The 18,476-nt window shown below is 42.7% G+C and overlaps 1 long non-coding RNA gene across 3 annotated transcripts; it reads right to left on the reverse strand.

Moving 5' to 3' along the window:
* Positions 1-375: 375 nt before the first annotated feature.
* On the reverse strand, positions 376-3,950 carry LOC125545458. 3 transcript variants are annotated; one of them, XR_007300042.1, is made up of 6 exons: positions 3,558-3,950; positions 1,874-1,947; positions 1,663-1,779; positions 1,363-1,457; positions 1,175-1,274; positions 405-465 (listed from the first exon to the last, which is right to left on the reverse strand). It is a non-coding gene; the product is annotated as an uncharacterized LOC125545458 (long non-coding RNA). The 3 variants fall into 3 exon arrangements; XR_007300043.1 differs by having other exon boundaries at positions 376-506; positions 1,874-3,948; XR_007300041.1 differs by having other exon boundaries at positions 1,874-3,948.
* Between the last annotated feature and the right edge of the window lie 14,526 nt (positions 3,951-18,476).

Below are 18,476 nucleotides of genomic sequence, written 5' to 3' on the forward strand. Positions count from 1 at the left end.
CAATGTCGGTGTCAAAACCGGCGGATCTCGGGTAGGGGGTCCCGAGCTGTGCGTCTAGGCCGGATGGTAACAGGAGGCAAGGGACACGAAGTTTTACCCAGGTTCGGGCCCTCTTGATGGAGGTAAAACCCTACGTCCTGCTTGATTAATATTGATGATATGGGTAGTACAAGAGTAGATCTACCACGAGATCGGAGAGGCTAAACCCTAGAAGCTAGCCTATGGTATGATTGTTGTTCTGTATGTTGTCCTACGGACTAAAACCCTCTGGTTTATATAGACACCGGAGAGGGTTAGGGTTACACAAAGTCGGTTACAATGGTAGGAGATCTGCATATCCGTATCGCCGAGCTTGCCTTCCACGCCAAGGAAAGTCCCTTCCGGACACGGGACGAAGTCTTCAATCTTGTATCTTCATAGTCCAGGAGTCCGGCTGAAAGTATAGTCCGGCCATCCGGACACCCCCTAATCCAGGACTCCCTCAATTACCAAAGATAAAGTTGCTTCTGTAATCATATTTATTCCAGTATGCATTAATAGACTAAGGAAGACAGGTGACCATTGCCACCTCACCTCCTAAAACATAGTTCAATCTCAAAAATTCTCCCTATTGATTTGGATGGTACTGCTTATGTTTCTTAAATAGTCTAGTCCATGCCTAACAGATTAGATTGGTATTGTTTATGTTTCTTATATAGTGCTAGTCATGCCTAACTGTCCATATAAACTGTGAAGTCCTTGGCAATTTTAATTTCTTTTGGTTATGGCAGTTAAGAACTTGAGAATCATATAGTGCTACAAGGTGGCGCATGTTCTGCCCATGTGGTACTGACGTAATGAGCTGTTGACTGTAACTGTAATAAGGTTGGCATACTTTCTAACAGAACAAAATCCAAGGTTTTTTTAATGACCTGCTCAGAAGATACATCACACACTTGACATGAGTCAATCATATCAATAGTCCATGTATAATTCATAAGCAGTAAGTATTCTCCACCAATCAATCTAGCAACCCTAAAAGCATTGCGCGAGCACAGCTAAACAATTGACAACCTAACCCCATGACCAGTAACAACAGTTAACAACCAGACCATGCCAACGGCGCGCTCATCCAGACGCAATACAATTCGGGGCAAGATCTAGACAGAATCAAACGGGGCAAAGGGGAAATCACCTGTGCTGCGTGAGGTGGGAGGTTCCTTCTGCAGGTCCTTGCAATGAGACCATTTTGTTGGTCCATACTTTCTTACAAGAACAATAATTTTGTCATCTTCCTGTAGAAAAAATATCATAATCATAAATATAATTATAAAATGTGCAAAAGGTTTTTTCTCGAGCAAAGTCAGGAGTGCACTACCAAACCTCTTGAGTCCAAGGACCTCTGATGAGTTCATTGTTAAGAACCTTCTGCCATGGATGTAAATATTGTACCTCTGTCCTATCCAGAAAGAGCTCAGCTACGTAGGTAGATACCGACACAATATGTGAGCTCACCACACTTGCATATACAGAACATCATCCAATGAAGTACGATGTTACTATATAACTAGCTAAAATGTGGGCTATTCATTCATAAGGTTACCATTACCAGCCATGAGATAAACATTGTGTAAAATATAGGAACGAGTTAAATTTGAGAGGGATTTTCATCCAAACACATACCAGGTTGATGAGCGATCTACGACTTCAGTAAAACACCAGAAGCACACCATCAGAACAACAGTAATGAATCAAATTAGCCATCATGGAAACATCCATGCAAATATCAGGTGCCAATATCTAAAAACAAAAGTTCCAGTAGCACAATTTGGTTACATAAACGCTTTGGGACTACAGGAATCAGCATCACAAAATGTAAGGAATGTCAATATACCTGCGTTATATGCCAACTCAACCCATCAGTGTCCTTAGATACACAATAAAGAGCAAATGTGATACGTCATGTACCTTAAATACTTAGAAATGCATTATTCCAAGGACATAATACCAAAAAGAGAATATGATATCCACATAAGACATAATCACAAAAAAGTTCAGAAAAAAGAATAGTGCAAGGTCTGTTATCTATGATTGGGAACTACCAATACCAAAGTTAGATACCAATCAACAAATAACAATCAATCAATCAACAAACAACAAACAACAATCAATCAATCAATCAACAAATAGCAAGCAAGCAATCAATCAATCTTAATAACCATACACAAACAGCAATCAATCATGCCATATAAACATGTAGCATCTCAAGGCAAATTTTTAAGAGATATGGTTAATAACTTGAATAAAACACACCATGGCTAGTATACTAACAACAAGTGATATCAATATTCCTACCTTCCACATCAGATTTGAATCAGTGAACTTCAAAAGGGAACAAAGAACAACAGTAGAAACGCAGTATTGTCACACACCATGGTAAACATGATAATTGATTAGGAAAAGAAGGAAAAACAAACATGGAAAAGGGTGCTCTGATGAGTGGATGCATTGGGTATGAAAACAAACAGGGAAAACGTGATTATGCTGCATTTGATGCCAAATCGGTCACGCAAAGAAGTGGAAACCAAGCAAGTGATTGTTACAAGAGTCAAGCTTCTCTGCTCAGCCTATCATCCTAATTTATCAGCAAGAGAGAAGCCTCACATCACGGTACCCACGGCCTACATGGTTTGCGCCCCTGAACACGGTCATATAGTGGAACATAAGCAAAGCATGATAACAAGAAACAAGTTGAACACACATCATCATATATTGGAACATAAGCAAAGCATGATAGCAAGAAACAAGTTGAAAAGAACACCATCAGAACAACCGTAACAGACAAGAACAAGATTAGGTATATCTAGGATGAGAACACACACGCCTGCTGGTAGAACAAGAATCGACAGAGGGCAACCAAAGTATCACAAGGGCGCATGCGTTTGAGACCCGAAAATAACCGACGAACAACGCAGGTGATAGAACAGAGGAACCGATTTGACACCGCTCCAATTTCGAAACCAGAACCCATCATTCCTGCAACGGTCGCCCCGACGCGAACACGAAACGTAGGATCATCAGATAACAGAAGCGCACACACAAATTTCTCAAACAGAAACGATACGCAGGATCGTCAGATAACAAAAGCACACGCACAAGTTTCTCAAACAGACTTGTTAGCTGACAAACTAGATGGTGACCCAAATACCGCGCTCTCTCGCTTCCTCCCAGAGTCGCAGGGACGGAGACCCCCGACGAGACAGCCCCAAGAACACGCGGGACAACGGCGAGGACGAGCAAGAATCAAATCACACGCGACTGGACGACGACGGTGAGGACAAGCAAATCAAACCGGACGCGATTTTCTATCTAAACGGCCGACAACGAGGACGAGCAAAATCAACCAAATTAGACGCGCTTCAGAATAGACAAATCGAGGATGAGCAAAATGAAACAAATCATACGCGATTCTTCTACTCTAAACGGACGAATCGAGCGAGGACGAGCAACATAGGACGAGCGAGGACGAATTGAGCCAGGCGAGAGGAGAGGCAAGAATTGAGGACAAGTCGCCTCACCAGACACCAGAGGAGGAGAGGCACGAATCGAGGACGAGCGCGCGCAGCTGGCGCACGACGCTGGTGCCCCCGCCGCCGGTCGCCCGCCACACTTGGCCGAGCCCCGCAGGCGGAGAGGGAGAAGGGCACGCGGGCGGGTGGATTTGGAATCGGCGACCGGAACGGAGACCACCACGCGGCCAGGACGGGCCGAGGACGAATGAAGGAGGCAAGAGGCGCTGCCCGGACGAAGAGAGGAGGAGCGGGCCGGCCAAAGGGTGGAACTTTATAGCCGAGGCGGAGGCGGTGGCGGCGGGCGGGGCCTTGTCCTTGCCGGATATGAAAGGTAAGTTTTTTTCATGAGACAAGGATACGAAAGGTAAGTGGAGCGGGGGTCGGCGGCGGCGGAGCGGGGAGTTTTCCAGGCAGCTGATGCCCATGCGTGTCGTTGCCATGCCTCTTTCCTTTCTTTTTCGATTGATTGCATGGCGAAAACAAATGTGTTCTTTTTTTAGTGTTGTGAAAATGAATGGGTTCGTGTTCGTGTTAGAAACATGCTACCATTGCCAAAAAAAGCCACGTTCATATACGCACAGCACGGGGAACTAAAACATTCGATGTACTCATTTCGGTAGCACCAACTTATTAAGTGTAATTTCTTTTTGCCCAGCTAGTACGTATCCGAGTTGATCGAGAACTCGTGTCGCCCGCTCTACCTTCTGTTGCTTCCCTCCCCTTCATGGCCTCTCCTTCCCTCCCGCCGCCAAGATAAGCCCGGTCGGTGTAGGCGGCGGGGGGGCATTTCTCCCCTCCTGATGGCGTGCGCAATATGGAATGCGGCATCGTGTCGGGGGTGTGGTGGCACCGAGTCAGACGGGTGCGTTGGTAGCGGGGGCAGATGGCAGGGCTGCGGCGGCGGCTATGCGGATTCCGAAGGTGCGTGCTCGGGGTGCTCGATGAACTTCCTTTCAAATTTGATGATTTTTTTTCAGATTTAATGAAGTGTTTTTCAAATTTTATGATTTTTTTTCAGATTTAATGAAGTGTTTTTCAAATTTGGTTTTTTCAAATTTGAGAAACACTTCATTAAATCCGACCGTGGTCCTATAGGAGCTCCCCTTGGACCCAAGGGGCGGCGGTTTGTCCCTCTTGGCGCCTTGCGCCAAAGCGGTATGGCCTGTGATTCTTTGCTTTCTTCTTTCTTTACAGTCCTTACATGTCTCATGCCCCTGCACTCCAAGGGCACCTCTCCGTAAGATCACCACCTGAATGACAACAAAGGCATGCTCTAAGTAGGTCGAACAATTTTTTTTGCAACAACACGCTATATTGAATTACTCAGTAGGCTAGTATGTGTGAATACATCCTAGAAGAAAAGCAGGGGCATAATTCACCAAGATACATCTTCTACGATCCTCACCGGCCTATTTGGCACACATGTGTGCTGCTTCATTTGCTTCTCGGTTGATATGGACAATGGAGCAAGATTGAAAACTTGATCTCGCGTCCAAATCTGCTTTTCGGTTGATATGGATAATGGAGCCAGGTCTGCTCTTGAAAAATTTGCCTCATTTAGCATTCGCACAACATCTTGAGCACCACTTTCGATGATCACCTTGAGATCTCCAAGAGTAAGATGAATGCCATCACGGAGCGCCAAGGCATCGATAGTGCTTGCATTTTGTGCAAATCAATACAAATGGCTTGTGCCCAAACCAGTGCCTCGATATGGTCCCGAAGAACAACTCCCATACTACCATAGGCATCTTGCTCGTAATAGCTCGCATCAACATTGACCTTGATGATCTCGGGGCGTGTCCAGACGGATTCCTCAGCTCTCGTGCCGTCTTCGAGCCCACTAGCGCAGCTAGATCGTGGATGGTACCAGTGGCCCATTTGAAGTTCTCCATGTCTTCTATTGTTTCTTTCTGTCCAAATCGTCTAGCACCCATGGCTCTGAAACTTTTTTGCCATCAACAATATCTACATCCGATAAATCCAAATGAAGAGAAGGGATTTTGAAGGAAGCAACAAAGTTTAGACCAGAACAGCTTGGCCCGGGTGCAAGAGAAAAGTGCATGTTAAATTGTCTCAACACCACAGTCTTCATAGAACTGAATCTGCTCAACATGTCGTTCTTGTAGAACATGGACATGTTGCCGACCAAAGAACGCTTTCAGGTTCCATCAATCACATGGATCAAAAACCATAGGGTCTAGCGAGTCTACTCTCACTTTGCCAGCATGCTAAATTCGAGTAACTGCCTTGTATGCTTCCATGCAAGCAAGGCCGAGACAACAGAGACAACACATGATCCAAGCAACTGAGTCAAGAGGCAAGAGATAATATTAGCATACACACCACATGATGTGTAATGCACTACATTAACACGACAACTCCATAATTTTGGGGCATGCAATTATACGACGTACGAGTAGTAATTTAAACGGGGAGTAAGGCTACGCTAAGGCGTTCTTTTAGGTGGCGGTTACAAGTTTAGAGACTTTCTCTTCTCCAAGGCACCAAGCACATCACAAAAAGGGCCCCGCCTATTTTCGCCTTTGGAACTTGCGTAGGCGGTCCGAAATCACCACGATGGTGACCAAAAGACCGGCTAAGTATGGGGTGTTGGGGAACGCAGTAATTTCAAAAAAATTCCTACGCACACGCAAGATCCATCTAGGTGATGCATAGCAACGAGAGGGGAGAGTGTTGTCCACGTACCCTCGTAGACCGTAAGCGGAAGCGTTATGACAACGCGTTTGATGCAGTCGTACGTCTTCATGATCCGACCGATCCTAGCACCGAAGGTACGGCACCTCCGCGATCTGCACACGTTCAGCTCGGTGACGTCCCACGAACTCTAGATCCAGCTGAGTGTCGAGGGAGAGCTTCGTCAGCACGATGACGTGATGACAGTGATGATGAAGTTACCGACGCAGGGCTTCGCCTTAGCACTACAATGATATGACCGAGGTGGAAATCTGTGGAGGGGGCCACCATACATGGCTAAGAGATCAACTTTTGTGTTCTAGGGTGCCCCCTCCCCACTTATATAAAGGAGGGGGAGGCCTGTCGGCCCTCTCTAGGCGCGCCAAGGGGGGAGGAGTCCTCCTCCTAGTAGGAGTAGGACCCCCCCCTTTCCTAGTCCCACTAGGAATAGAAGAAAGAGGGAGAAGGAGAAAGGAAAGGGGGGCTGGCCCCCTCACCCAATTCGAATTGGGCTTGGGGGGGCGCCCCCTCCTAGGCTTCCTTCTCTTCTCTCCCACTAAGGCCCATATACTCCCCGGGGGGTTCCGGTAACCCCCGGTACTCCGGTAAATGCCCGAACTCACCCGAAACCATTCTGATGTCCAAACATAGCCTTCCAATATATCGATCTTTATGTCTCGACCATTTCGAGACTCCTCGGCATGTCCGTGATCATATTCGGGACTCCGAACTACCTTCGGTACATCAAAACACATAAACTCATAATACCGATCGTCACTGAACATTAAGCATATGCACCCTACGGGTTCGAGAACTATGTAGACATGACCGAGACTCATATTCGATCAATAACCAATAGCGGAACCTAGATGCTCATATTGGTTCCTACATATTGTACGAAGATCTTTATCGGTCAAACCGCATAACAACATACGTTGTTCCCTTTGTCATTGGTATGTTACTTGCCCGAGATTCGATCGTCGGTATCTCAATACCTAGTTCAATCTCGTTACCGGCAAGTATCTTTACTCATTTCGTAATGCAACATCCCGTAACTAACTCATTAGTCACATTGCTTGCAAGGCTTATAGTGATGTGCATTACCGAGAGGGCCCAGAGATACCTCTCCGATACACGGAGTGACAAATCCTAATCTCGATTTATGCCAACTCAACAAACACCATCGGAGACACCTGTAGAGCATCTTTATAGTCACCCAGTTATGTTGTGACGTTTGATAGCACACTAAGTGTTACTCCGGTATTCGGGAGTTGCATAATCTCATAGTCATAGGAACATGTATAAGTTATGGAGAAAGCAATAGCAGTAAACTAAACGATCATCGTGCTAAGCTAATGGATGGGTCAAGTCAATCACATCATTAGCAAATGACAACTCTTTGTCCATGGCTAGGATACTTAACCATCTTTGATTAAGGAGCTAGTTAAGTAGAGGCATACTAGTGACACTCTGTTTGTCTATGTATTCACACATGTACTAAGTTTCTGGTTAATACAATTCTAGCATGAATAATAAACATTTATCATGATATAAGGAAATATAAATAACAACTTTATTATTGCCTCTAGGGCATATTTCCTTCAGTCTCCCACTTGCACTAGAGTCAATAATCTAGATTACATTATAATGGTTCTAACACCCATGGAGTCTTGGTGTTGATCATGTTTTGCTCGTGAGAGAGGCTTAGTCAACGGGTCTGCAACATTCATATTCGTATGTATCTTGCAAATATCTATGTCTCCCTCCTTGACTTGATCGCGGATAGAATTGAAGTGTCTCTTGATGTGGTTGGTTCTCTTGTGAAATCTGGATTCCTTTGCCAAGGCAATTGCACCAGTATTGTCACAAAAGATTTTCATTGGACTCGATACACTAGGTATGACACCTAAATCGGATATGAACTCCTTCATCAAGACTCCTTCACCGCTGCTTCTGAAGCAGCTATGTACTCCGCTTCACACGTAGATCCCGACATGATGCTCTGCTTGGAACTGCACCAACTGACAGCTCCACCATTCAATAAAAACACGTATCCGGTTTGTGACTTAGAGTCATCCAGATCAGTGTCAAAACTTGCATTGACATAACCGTTTACGACGAGCTCTTTGTCACCTCCATAAACGAGAATTAGTCTTTTTAGGTATTTCAGGATGTTCTTGACCATTGTCCAATGATCCACTCTTGGATTACTTTGGTACCTTCCTGCTAAACTAATAGCAAGGCACACATCAGGTCTGCTACACAGCATTGCATACATGATAGAACCTATGGCTGAAGCATAGGGAATGACTTTAATTTTCTCTCTATCTTCTGCAGTGGTCGGGCATTGAGTTTGACTCAACTTCACATCTTGTAACACAGGCAAGAACCCTTTCTTTGCTTGATCCATTTTGAACTTCTTCAAAACTTTATCAAGGTATGTGCTTTGTGAAATTCCAATTAAGCGTCTTGATCTATCTCTATAGATATTGATGCCTAATATATAAGCAGCTTCATCGAGGTCTTTCATTGAAAAATTCTTATTCAAGTATCCTTTTATGCTATTCAGAAATTCGGTATCATTTCCGATCAACAATATGTCATCTACACATAATAACAGAAATGCTATAGAGCTCCCACTCACTTTCTTGTAAATACAGGCTTCTCCAAAAGTCTGTATAAAACCATATGCTTTGATCACACTATCAAAGCGCCATAAATGGATCGCTGGAGCTTGCATACTTTGTTAGCACCTTTTGGATCGACAAAACCTTCTGATTGCATCATATACAACTCTTCTTTAAGATATCCATTAAGGAATGCAGTTTTGACATCCATTTGCCAAATTTCATAATCATAAAATGCGGCAATTGCTAACATGATTCGGACGGACTTAAGCATCGCTACGGGTGAGAAGGTCTCATCATAGTAAACTCCTTGAACTTGTCAAAAACTTTTTGCAACAAGTCGAGCTTTGTAGACAGTAATATTACCGTCAGCGTCAGTCTTCTTCTTGAAGATCCATTTATTCTCTATGGCTTGCCGATCATCGGGCAAGTCAACCAAAGTCCACACTTTGTTCTCATACATGGATCCCATCTCAGATTTCATGGCCTCAAGCCATTTTGCGGAATCCGGGCTCATCATCGCTTCCTCATAGTTCGTACGTTCATCATGGTCTAGTAACATGACCTCCAGAACATGATTACCATACCACTCTGGTGCGGATCTTACTCTGGTTGACCTACGAGGTTCGGTAGTAACTTGATCAAAAGTTTCATGATCATCATTAGCTTCCTCACTTACCGGTGTAGGAATCACTGGAACTGATTTATGTGATGAACTACTTTCCAGTAAGGGAGTAGGTACAATTACGTCGTCAAGTTCTACTTTCCTCTCACTCACTTCTTTTGAGAGAAACTCATTCTCTAGAAAGGATCCATTCTTAGCAACGAATATCTTGCCTTTAGATCTGTGATAGAAGGTTTACCCAACAGTCTCCTTTGGGTATCCTATGAAGACTCATTTCTTCGATTTGGGTTTGAGCTTATCAGGTTGAAACTTTTTCACATAAGCATCGTAGCCCCAAACTTTAAGAAACGACAACTTGGGTTTCTTGCCAAACCACAGTTCATAAGGTGTCATCTCAACGGATTTTGATGGTGCCCTATTTAACATGAATGCAGCCGTCTCTAAAACATAAACCCAAAACAATAACGGCAAATCAGTAAGAGACATCATAGATCACACCATATCTAATAAAGTGCGGTTATGTCGTTCGGACACACCATTACGATGTGGTGTTCCAGGTGGCGTGAGTTGCGAAACTAATCCACATTGTTTCAAATGAAGACCAAACTCGTAACTCAAATATTCTCCTCTATGATCAGATCATAGAAACCTTATTTTCTTGTTACAATGATTTTCCACTTCACTCTGAAATTCTTTGAACTTTTCAAATGTTTCAGACTTATGTTTCATCAAGTAGATATACCCATATCTGCTCAAATCATCTGTGAAGGTCAGAAAATAACGATGCCCACCGCGAGCATCAACACTCATCAGGCCGCATACATCAGTATGTATTATTTCCAACAAGTCTGTTGCTCGCTCCATTATTCTGGAGAACGGAGTCTTAGTCATCTTGCCATGAGGCATGGTTCGCAAGCATCAAGTGATTCCAAAAGTCCATCAGCATGGAGTTTCTTCATGCGCTTTACACCAATATGACCTAAACGGCAGTGCCACAAATAAGTTGCACTATAATTATTAAACTTGTATCTTTTGGTTTCAATACTATGAACATGTGTATCACTACTATCAAGATTTAGTAAAAATAGACCACCCATCAAGGGTGCATGACCATAAAAGATATTACTCATATAAATAGAACAACCATTATTCTCTGATTTAAATGAATAACCGCCTCGCATCAAACAAGATCCAGATATAATGTTCATGCTCAACGCTGGCACCAAATAACAATTATTTAGCTCTAAAACTAATCCCGAAGGTAGATGTAGAGGTAGCATGCCGACGGCGATCACATCGACTTTGGAACCATTTCCCACACGCATCGTCACCTCGTCCTTAGCCAATCTTCGCTTAATCCATAGCCCCTGTCTCGACTTGCAAATATTAACAACAGAACCAGTATCAAATACCCAGGCGCTACTACGAGCATTATAAGGTACACATCAATAACATGTATATCAAATATACCTTTCACTTTGCCATCCTTCTTCTCCGCCAAATACTTGGGGCAGTTCCGCTTCCAGTGACCAGTCCCTTTGCAGTAGAAGCACTCAGTCTCAGGCTTAGGTCTAGACTTGGGCTTCTTCACTTGAGCAGCAACTTGTTTGTCGTTCTTCTTGAAGTTCCCCTTCTTCCCTTTACCCTTTTTCTTGAAACCGGTGGTCTTGTTGACCATCAACACTTGATGCTCTTTCTTGATTTCTACCTCCGCATCCTTTAGCATTGTGAAGAGCTCGGGAATCGTCTTATCCATCCCTTGCATATTATAGTTCATCACGAAGCTCTTGTAGCTTGGTGACAGTGATTGAAAAACTCTATCAATGACACTATCATCAGGAAGATTAACTCCCAGCTGAGTCAAGTGGTTGTGGTACCCAGACATTCTGAGTATATGTTCACTGACAGAACTATTCTCCTCCATTTTGCAGCTATAGAACTTATTGAAGACTTCATATCTCTCAATCCGGGCATTTGCTTGAAATATTAACTTCAACTCCTGAAACATCTCATATGCTCCATGACATTCAAAATGTCGTTGAAGTCCCGGTTCTAAGCCGTAAAGCATGGCACACTGAACTATCGAGTAGTCATCAGCTTTGCTCTGCCAGACGTTCATAACATCTGGTGTTACTCCTGCAGCAGGTTTGTCACCTAGCGGTGCTTTCAGAACGTAATTCTTCTGTGCAGCAATGAGGATAATCCTCAAGTTACGGACCCACTCCGTGTAATTGCTACCATCATATTTCAACTTAGCTTTCTCTAGGAACGCATTAAAATTCAACGGAACAACAGCACGGGCCATATATCTACAACAACATAGACATGCAAAATACTACCAGGTACTAAGTTCATGATAAATTAAAGTTCAATTAATCATATTACTTAAGAACTCCCACTTAGATAGGAATCCCTCTAATCATCTAAGTGATCACGTGATCCATATCAACTAAATCATGTCCGATCATCACGTGAGATGGAGTAGTTTTGAATGGTGAACATCACTATGTTGATTGTATCTACTATATGATTCATGCTCGACCTTTCGGTCTCAGTGTTTCGAGGCCATATCTGCAGATGCTAGGCTCGTCAAGTTTAACCCGAGTATTCTGCGTGTGCAAAACTGGCTTTGCACCCGTTGTATGTGAATGTAGAGCTTATCACACCCGATCATCACGTGGTGTCTCGGCACGACGAACTGTAGCAACGGTGCATACTCATGGAGAACACTTATACCTTGAAATTTAGTGAGAGATCATCTTATAATGCTACCGCCGAACTAAGCAGAATAAGATGCATAAAGGATAAACATCACATGCAATCAATATAAGTGATATGATATGGCCATCATCATCTTGTGCCTTTGATCTTCATCTCCAAAGCACCGTTATGATCACCATCATCACCGGCTTGACACCTTGATCTCCATCGAAGCATCATTGTCGTCTCGCCAACTATTGCTTCTACGACCATCGCTACCGCTTAGTGATAAAGTAAAGCAATTACATGGAGATTGCATTTCATACAATAAAGCGACAACCATATGGCTCATGCCAGTTGCTGATAACTCTTTTACAAAACATGATCATCTCATACAATAAAATTTAGCATCATGTCTTGACCATATCACATCACAACATGCCCTGCAAAAACAAGTTAGACGTCCTCTACTTTGTTGTTGCAAGTTTTATGTGGCTGCTACGGGCTGAGCAAGAACCGTTCTTACCTACGCATCAAAAACCACAACGTAGTATAGTGATTGCTTTTTGATCCTTAGAAAGAACCCTGTTCATTGAATCTGATTCAACTAAAGTTGGAGAAACTGACACCCACTAGCCACCTATGTGCGAAGCACGTCGGTAGAACCAGTCTCGCGTAAACGTACGCGTAATGTCGGTCTGAGCCGCTTCATCCAACAATACCGCTGAATCAAGAATCAACTAGTGACGGCAAGCAATATATATATACCCACGCCCACAAGTCCTTTGTGTTCTACAAGTGCATATAACACCTACGCATAGACCTGGCTCGGATGCCACTGTTCTACAGACATGTTGAATTGTTCTGTACATTAATAGACCGAGGAGCAGCTAAGGATGTGTGTGTACATACACTGGTCACATCCGTTCCAATGAGTAACTATGATTGTATAAGTTGTATACGTAAAGAACATTGTATAAGTTGTATATGTAAATTAAGAACATTGTATAAGTTGGAAGGAAAAGAGGACTCACAAGTAAAATTGTATAAGTTGTATACGTAAAGAACATTGTATAAGTTGTATACGTAATGAACATTGTATAAGTTGAAAGGAAAAGAGGACACTATGTACTTACTTAACAGATAATCATTACATAAGAGGATCATGAATTCAACAAGTTGATATTAAACTTCACAAAAGTTCACTCAAGTACTCTAGTTACTCGATCATCATCAACTAATAAGATTAACTAGCTAGCTACTTAAAAAACTAATCTTCATCAAGGAGTATGCCCAGCTAGAGAAGCTTCTTTCTATCTGCCTCTCCTTCTCTTCTGAAATGATCTATGTCCATCTTCAGGTCAATCCTCTCAGCCCTGAGGCGTCTCCTCTCCTACTTCAGTTTATCCCGATCCTCGACGAGCTTATCCCTCTCGTCCCTAAACTGATTAGTCTCATGAACGAGCCGAACAGCATCCTTGCGTAGCTCTTTAATCTCCCCCTTTAGATCGTCATTTGCCCCTTGCACGCTCTTGATGACATACTCAAAAGTGTTTAAGAATTCATTGTTGACCATGTCTACATCGCACACCGACTCCTTGTTGCGTTCAGAATTGGCCATGACCACAAACACACCGCGTATATATACGATCAAGATAATATGCAATGTAAAGTAGTTCATGTGTTATGTCGGGGGAATTACCTATGGTTTAACCCGGCTCATGGCGTTAAGTCATCTCTGGACTTAACCCGGCAGATCCTGACCTGGCAGACAATTTTAGCCCGACAGACATATTGTAACCTGGCAGACAGTTGTAACCCGACAGACAGTTGTAAGCCGATAGACAGATCCTAACCCGGCAAGTACTTGGCCATGAAAATGAGCTGCCTGGAAATAAGAAGCCCATGCGTTAAGAAGCCCACGAAGAGAATCCCAGAGATAAGAAGCCTATAAGAAGAAGCCAGAAATAGGCTAAGTCCTAATCCTACTAGGTCTCTACATGTAACCCACCCCTTCAACTTATATAAAGAGGGGCGGGGCACCCCAAGAGGGTCAGAGTTTTGACAGGTCACAATAGATAGGTCTTAGACAGATAAGTCTTAGACAAGATCAGAGTAGATGCTCTCGAGATAGAGGTAGCAAAACACCGCCTTTGTAATCGAGATCATCGTCATCATCAATACCAATCAAGCAGGATGTAGGCTATTACCTCCACCGTGAGGGGCCGGACTTGGATAAAATCTCGCGTCTCTCGTCCTGCTCAACCCTGTTCAAACTACCACTTAGATGTGTTGGCCTCATGACTAAGTTCTCACACTAGGACATCTGTCGTGTTAACCCCACGACATGTTGGAAATACATGATTTGTAAAGTTTCATTATCAAATACTTGGTGTGAGCTTTATCAAAACAAAATCAGATACTTTTATAGTGAATAGTGCATGTGTTGGAAAGACATGATTTTGTTAGTTAAGTAGAATAGATAAAATTATGAATCTATTTTGATAAATAAGATATAGAAAACTGACTTCTATACACACATACTATCATATATAAGAGTAACTTCTTTATGCAAAGCTATTTGATTTACATATACCAATCAACCTATACAAAAATGTGAAGAAAAAAACTAAAATGATAACTTTGAAGAATATAGAGATGGAAGTCTGGTGTCGACTGCCAGCAGCAGATAAGTATTAAATTTGGATGAATCAAATACTGTATGAATGTATAAGAGTCCCATAGAAGACTAGCCCTACAACAGCAAATTGCCCTGATTTTTAAACATAACACATTCTATATATCAATTTCTACTAAACTAGTTCAGATCCGCCAACGGAGGGGAGACATACAAGTAAAAATGCATTATAAATATCGGATTCTACACAATAGCAATAGGACGATTATCACTACAATTTCTACACAAAGCAATCCATGCAACTAACTTTGGAATCTACATGACACAAAGCAAATCCCGGTCGTTTGGCATGTCCGCGAACGGAAGAGTAGTGGATCTAACCTTGGTGCCGGCGAGGGGTGGCGGCGGCGGCTTTGGTCCAGGGGGAGTTGTGTCTACGACCGGGCCGGATGGGATGTGAAATGAGAGAGAGCGGTGACTTAGGTCTTTTACTAAGTTGACTCAGATAGGTTATTGCTGACGTTGGATAAAATGGCAACGCCATAGCTAATCACATGCCAAATAAAAAGACTAAAATTAATGAAAGACTTGACAAAATAAAAGACTCAAAATTTAACTTGTGGTAAAGAAATAAAATTCCTAAATGATAAAAATTGTAAAAATAATGATGACAAAAAAGCATAATATAATTAAATACTTGAAACACTTGATCAAATAGGAAAAGTGTTTCTGACGTGCAAAGAAAAAGAACGCCAGCACTAACAAATTAACTATGGCGTGCAAAGAAAACCAACGTCACCAGTGCTTTCCAAACGGTGAGTGCATATGGGCCAATAGATTTGTGACGTTTTCAAAAAAGCAACGCCAGCGCTATGCTTGTAAAGCTGACGTGCTGATTTGGCCTACACCAAAATGGCGCTCTACCAACAAAAGTTGTGGCTAACACTTTTTCCACTAGTAGGCATACGGCTGACAGTTAAAGCATTGGGAACAATATTTAATAATGTTAAACAACGAGAAAAAAGTACTGCCATTCAGGGGTTAACATGATCGTCCAGGCTTCATGAGAAGAGTACATACGCTGTTTTAATGCTCTCTGATCCATCTATAGTGTTTACATCCCCTTCAACTAGATATATCAGCTTCCTTAGCCCACATTTCTGCAAAGGATACAACAAATGGAGGTATCACGTCGTATTGTTGCTAAAATAACCACAACAAACTCATATATATGGACAAGAAATACAATTTCTTTGGGAAGAGATGCACAATCTACAGGCTCAAGCTTATGTCTGCTAATAACATCGTCCTTCATCATATCATACCCAAATATGGGCTATGCTTTTCAATTAATGATAACAAAGAATAAGAAAAAAAAACTCCTCGGCATGTGATTTCACTTCGGACGACTGACGCCATTTACAAAATGTGCGGATTCTTGCAGTTTTGGCGGCCGCTTAGCAAGCGACGTCATCGGGACGGCATCAACACCATCATCACCGAAATTCGCTCCACCGCCATCTCCCTCGCGCCACCGTTACCTCCTCCACCCCCGGAGCCTGATTAGCTAGTTGCTTTTTTTGGTGGCTTGTTGTGTTGTGCCCCCAGCCAGACCTATTTTATTTTATTGTTGTTGTTGCCCGTGAACATTGAGCTTGTGGATTGGTGGTATAGTTTATAATACAAAATGGGGGGAAACCTTATTTCGTATTAAACTGAAGCAACAAGAAATCACACGGGATAGCATGCGGGCATAAAACATGGCTGGTCAAAAGACGCTCAGCACGTTGCAGGGAAATATTCCTTTCGTATTCAGCATGTCTGGAACCCAATTGAAATCTAAAATAAACAATATATCACAAAGTTCTTCACCTAAAAAAAGCACAGATCTGATGCGCTGCTGCTCTTCGTCAAAATAAGAAGTTCTTTATCTAACTGTTTAGAGATGCCTCCATTGTGCCGCCAAACAGGCTAATGACTATGCCCATCAACTTATTTGCAACATGACCAAAACAATGTGTTCTGTTGCCACAACTGCTGATCAGGATTGTCACAAGAAACAAATGGTAATCTACGATGCAATTTTTTTTTATCACTATCAATGAGAAATTGGAAGGGAAGCCTTGGCGCAACGGTAAAGTTGTTACCCTGTGACCATGAGGTCACGGGCCTCTTGCAGAAATGTAGGGAAAGGCTGCGAGCTATAGACCCAAAACGGTCGGACCCTTCCCCGCACCCTGCGCAAGTGGGAGCTACGTGCACCGGGCTGCCCTTTTTACTATCAGTGAGAAATTGAAAGCATGAAGAACTGGGAAAGTTACGATGGAAGGTTTGTAATATTAATGACAAAAATCAAAGCTATTTTTAGATGGTACCTTCAGTCTTGGTTTTTGATCTTTGTATCTGTTGCCTTTAACTGAGCCAAGTAAATTTTTCCTTTCAACAATGAAATCAAGAACATAATCCGTGTCAAGTTCTTTATGGCGAGCAATCCAAAGAGCATCTCCAACAGGCAAGTGTTTAATCTGGATGACATGGTTCGAACATAAGGATCAGCACAATTTTCTTTGGCACATTATATCAACAGTTCAGTCTATGCAAAGCAACTTTGTTAATATTATTATGCCGTCTCCTTGCACACAAGTAAGAAAAAAGTGCAGTCAGCAATCATCAACACAGTGGGGCAGCTACCAAACATATCAGATAATTAATCCATCAATACAGGGCATTTAATTTAGAGCTTTGTCGGTGCATACAATGACTTTTAGCAGTGTATTTCGGTTGTCTGAAGAAATGAACAAGGATAACACCCAAAGGAGTACTGATGAATTAGATACAAGAAGAAAGGAAAGGGCAATAATTTTCATTAATCTCTCATCAATATGCCAAAACATGTGACGTCACTATTATGTTGTTACTTCAACAACTTTGGAAGAAACACTACATCCCTTCTTGCACCCCTCCACATATTACACACTTGCATCCCCAACCCCGAGGAATGCACATGTTTGGATTTTTGGGTGAGGGCTCCGCTCTAAAAAACTGATTGCAGTAGGATCTACATTCATTGATTTGACATGAGCCATCTTTGTAGACAAACATGCATTCGAGTGAGGTTGCCATATCTACATATATCAAAAGAGAAAATGAGAAAAGTTAAAGCGGACCAGTCATTAGTTGTAATGTTGCTTGGCCCAACAACATAAATATACTATGATTCCCTAAGTGTGGATATTGAAGATGATAGTGCAAACTCTCGAGATACCTGAAGATAGTGTGAGGAGTGCAATGGCTAAGAGTATCTCTACCAGACCCCGTATAAGTGGTCAAACCCTTATAATTTTTGCGTTTTACAATTTTTGTCCAAAAAAGTGTCCAGAACAGAAACCGTAAAAGTGGTCCAACCTGTAAAAATTTTAAGGGCCACGGAAAATGCACACCCGAAACCCTTATATTTGGAGGTTGGAAGGCCGAGCCTAGGGGGGGGGGGGCGTATACCGGTCAAACCTCGTCGGAGCAAATACGCCGCCGCGGAGTTTGCCGAAATCCGTCCTAAACTCGCTGGAATTCATCACCGCACACCGGAAAAGGCCGCTAGACGCCGCAATCGATCGCCGCCGGTTTGAATTGGACGAGCT

This window comes from Triticum urartu, chromosome 3 (genome assembly GCF_003073215.2).
Source record: "Triticum urartu cultivar G1812 chromosome 3, Tu2.1, whole genome shotgun sequence".
Classification (NCBI taxonomy): Eukaryota; Viridiplantae; Streptophyta; class Magnoliopsida; order Poales; family Poaceae; genus Triticum; species Triticum urartu.